We start from the raw sequence: 4,887 nt of genomic DNA, 5'->3' as shown, positions 1-4,887 counted from the left end.
TTCGTGCCGAAAGGTTAACAGCTGAAAATCGCGCTTGGTTTTCTTTTACTATACTTTTTTAAGTCATCTTATTGTAAAAAACTGTTTTTGAAACATAAAAAGTCATCAGATGTGTAAGCAAAAATCTAAATATATTTAATTCAAAATAAATAAACAACACAAAAATTTGATTTTATTCAAACAAAGCTTTTCGAGTCTTAACTGCTCATCATCAGGTTAAAAATTTTTTTTTTTTTTTTTTTTTTTTTTTTAACCTGATGATGAGCAGTTAAGACTCGAAAAGCTTTGTTTGAATAAAATCAAATTTTTGTGTTGTTTATTTATTTTGAATCATGATTTAGTGGCTTGGAGAAAAATAAAAATATATTTAAGAAAATGTGTGTTGTGTTTCATTATGATTTTCAAAATTTAAAGGTGATTTTGAATTTTTTATATGGTGAAACGTTTTTTTCAATGTTATTCTTTCTAAAATAAACGATGTTAATCACTTCAGTGTTGAAAATCGTTTTTTACTGTTGTTAAAGTTATTTTTCTCCCAGTTATTTATTTCATATTTATTAATAATGAGTTTTCTGAAATGAATGATGTTAATCACTTCAGTGTTGAAAATCGTTGGTTATTTTCTTTGTAAATCTATCTTTGAATAATTATATATTATTTTGAAAGTTTTTTATGTTTGATTACATATCATTTAAATGGTGATCATTTTAAAACAGTTTAAAAATATTTTTTTTAAAGGAAACGATCTTAATCACTTCAGTGTTGAAAATTGTTGATTATCTTTTTGAAAACAGTACCTCATTTTGAAAGTTCTTTACATTTAGATTATCATTTACATAGTGAACATGTTCAAACAATTTAAAATTATTAAAAAAAAACGATGTTAATCACTTCAGTGTTAAAAATCGTTAGTTATCTTTTTGTAAACCTATCTTTAAATAATTATATATTATTTTGAATGTTTTTTATGTTTGATTGCATATCATTTATAAGGTGATCATCTTAAAACAGTTAAAAAATATTTTTTTAAAGGGAACGATGTTAATCACTTCAGTGTTGAAAATTGTTGATTATCTTTTTGAAAACGGTATTTCGTTTTGAAATTTTTTTATATTTATTTTTTATATTATCATTTACATAGTGAACATGTTCAAACAATGTAAAATTATGTAAAATTAAAAACACACGATGTTAATCACTTCAGTGTTGAAAATCGTTAGTTATCTTTTTGTAAATCTATCTTTAAATAATTATATATTATTTTGAAAGTTTTTTATGTTTGATTACATATCATTTATATGGTGATCATTTTAAAACAGTTTAAAAATATTTTTTTTAAAGGGAACGATGTTAATCACTTCAGTGTTGAAAATTGTTGATTATCTTTATTTATACTTTCAGTCTCCAATTATCAAATCAAATAAAACTCAACTCAGATAAAAAAATTATAACTTTATATAAAGGAACAGATATGTCTTTCTCTATTCTCATTCGCTCTTACTCTAACGTAAACAACGACAAATGAATAAAAACAAAATATTCATCAACAAGTGAAAATAGAATGAAATATCTTTACAATTCAGTCTAATTCTACTTTCTATTTTGTTGCGTTTTCATATATATAAAAAGGAACAGATATGTCTTTCTCTATTCTCATTCGATCTTACTCTAACGTAAACAACGACGAATGAATAAAAACAAAATATTCATCAACAAGTGAAAATAGAATGAAATATCTTTACAATTCAGTATAATTCTACTTTCTATTTTGTTGCGTTTTCAAATACGCATTTTAAGAAAATTATAATCTGGGAAAGCAGCAACAAGACATGTATAAGCTTGAATGTTATAATTTTAAACGTTTTAGCTATTACCTGAATTCAATATAAAGATTTCAATTTGAATTGTCGTTTTGTCGTTCTGTATTCAAAATTTAGAATCAGGTAAGGGGATTTTCTACAACGTTAAATGCAATGGCAGTAAAATATCTCCCTGTTCCTCATTTAGAGGATTAAATGTATTAAACTCTGGACAAAAAAGGTTGTATACGCTACGCAAAATTCACAAGAATATAATTATTAATTACTTGTATATAATTCACATCGCCATTGATTTAGGACTTTCGAGTCGGTGCTCTAAAAAGATGTGCCCACTGATGGCTCATTAGTAAATGGAAGGAAGAAAGAATTTCCAGATTCAAAAACACCATTTTCAGAAATATTTCTTAACAATTCCTACCTCTTTCATTTCCTTTACGATTTTCGCAACTGATTTCTTGCATAGCTTGTCTTCCTCTAGGCAGCGATTAAGAAATATATTTCTTTGAAACTCACAATCCCTATCCACTACAAGTCGACGACAAAACGTATTTAAGTATTAAATTTTATTTTCAAATCCTGATGTAGATGTTTGAAATATCTTGTAAAATATTTACAGTAATTGAAATGAAAGAAAGAAAAAGACAAAATCAAATCAATTTTATGTATGTAAATTATTTATTTTATTGATAAAACAATTTCTTAATGGATGTAAATGGGGTTCTACAAGTTGGGCGCTCTTTATCCAACATCAACAGCATACTTGCACATCCATGACAAATCCCCACACCCACTCAGGACATCGTTTCGTTCGTTCGTCGTGCATATCAAGCATTTTGTGGGATCCGTCGATCCATCCTCGTCTCTGAGCCTGGGAAATAAAATAGAGTGAGAATGTTTTAAGTTAAATTTAATATCAAACATCATCTGAACTCCTAAATAATGTAAATAAAACAAAGTAGATTAAAGTTCTTCAATTGTTAAAAGTGAAGAACAAACCAAGCATCGAATAAATTTTATAAAAAAGTAATACTATTTAGAATAAGTATTTAAATATTTGTGATTTTTTTTTTCTTAATCTTTTTTCTTCAAATTTTCCAAAACATAAAAATTAAAACTATAAAATTCAAACCTTAATTTTTAATTTCGCCTTAGCGAAAGTATTACGATAGGCATGGTGTGATATCGGACGAAAATTTAGAAAACGAAAGTACTTGATACGGTGGACAAACTCACTAAAATCAATTTACAAATTACACGCTCGTATAACCACGGAAGATCTTCGCAGGTTTTCTTTGGATTACGTCATTATATCTTTGCGTCTCTTTAGCTTCACAGTTTTGATTTTTCTTTATTTTCTTATAAGCATATACTTTATAAGAATCAAATCAATAACTCTTGATAGACAGTGATATACCTTTCGGTAATTAGTTCTTAGAAAGTAAACAAGGGATGGGGCACAATATGAGCATATTTATTTTTCTTATAAGCATATACTTTATAAGAATCAAATCAATAACTCTTGATAGACAGTGATATACCTTTCGGTAATTAGTTCTTAGAAGTAAACAAGGGATGGGGCACAATATGAGCATATTTTTTTTTCTTATAAGCATATACTTTATAAGAATCAAATCAATAACTCTTGATAGACGGTGACATACCTTTCGGTAATTAGTTCTTACAAAGTAAACAAGGGATGACGCAAAATAAGAGCATATTTATTTTTCTTATAAGCATATACTTTATAAGAATCAAATCAATAACTCTTGATAGACGGTGATATACCTTTCGGTAATTAGTTCTTACAAAGTAAACAAGAGATGGGGCACAATATGAGCATATTTATTTTTCTTATAAGCATTTACTTTATAAGAATCAAATCAATAACTCTTGATAGACGCTGATATACCTTCCGGTAATTAGTTCTTACAAAGTAAAAAAGGGTTGGTGTACAATATGAGCATATTTATTTTTCTTATAAGCATATACTTTATAAGAATCAAATCAATAACTCTTGATATACGGTGACAAACCTTTCGGTAATTAGTTCTTACAAAGTAAACAAGGGACGGCGCACAATATGAGCATATTTATTTTTCTTATAAGCATTTATTTTATAAGAATCAAATCAATAGCTCCTGAAAGATGGTGATATACCTTTCGGTAGTTAGTTCTTAAAAAGTAAACAAGGGTTGATGTACAATATGAGCATTTTTATTTTTCTTATAAGCATTTACTTTATAAGAATCAAATCAATAACTCTTGATAGATGGTGATAAACCTTTCGGTAATTAGTTCTTACAAAGTAAACAAGAGATGGCGTGTAATAAGAGCATATCTATTTTTTATAAGCATATACTTTATGAGAGTTTTTAAAAATTAAACGACAATTGTTCTTAAATTGGTCTTATTTTTTTAGCGATTTTAAGCCTCGTTGTTCTTGTTGTAAAATTGTTTCATCAAGGCTCGATGTAAAGTAGATTTCAGATTAGCTTCATCTACTTCTTGTTTTCCCATGTAGTTCAAATTCTAGGCGAAATTTTCGACTTCAAGTCGTCTTGTTCCTGTTCTATTTGTTTATTTTTGAAAGGCTTAAATTCTGAATATTTGTTTGAAGTATTATCAAAAATTAAGTAGAAATCAAAAAGAGAAAAGTAACAGAGATCCATTTCTGACCATACAGTTAAGTACAGCAGACGATGATATGCTACAAAAATGCCACGCGAAAAACTAAAAATGCAGGAAAAATATTTCTATATGATATTCTAATGAAATTAAATATTGTTATTAAACATTTTCTTGATTTGAAATTTTATAATGTCCATAAGGTAAAGTATGTATATTGTCCTCTAAAATGTATCTTTTGACATCGAAGCAGGAAAGTGATTTCTTGGTTTGTTTGATGGTAAATAGCTGATGATTATAAGATCTTATAGATGATGATGTACAGTACTTAACTTGATTGTAAAAAAGTGCACTTTGATAATCCTCGTGATTTGTTTTATGTTTTAAAGCTGCTTTCTTAACTCCCATCGCTTTCTTATCATGATGAATCTTCCATTCTCCG

The sequence above is a fragment of the Clytia hemisphaerica genome, unplaced genomic scaffold (genome assembly GCF_902728285.1).
Source record: "Clytia hemisphaerica strain Z4C2 unplaced genomic scaffold, Clytia hemisphaerica genome assembly, whole genome shotgun sequence".
NCBI classification, from domain to species: domain Eukaryota; kingdom Metazoa; phylum Cnidaria; class Hydrozoa; order Leptothecata; family Clytiidae; genus Clytia; species Clytia hemisphaerica.
This window is presented reverse-complemented; position numbering follows the sequence as displayed.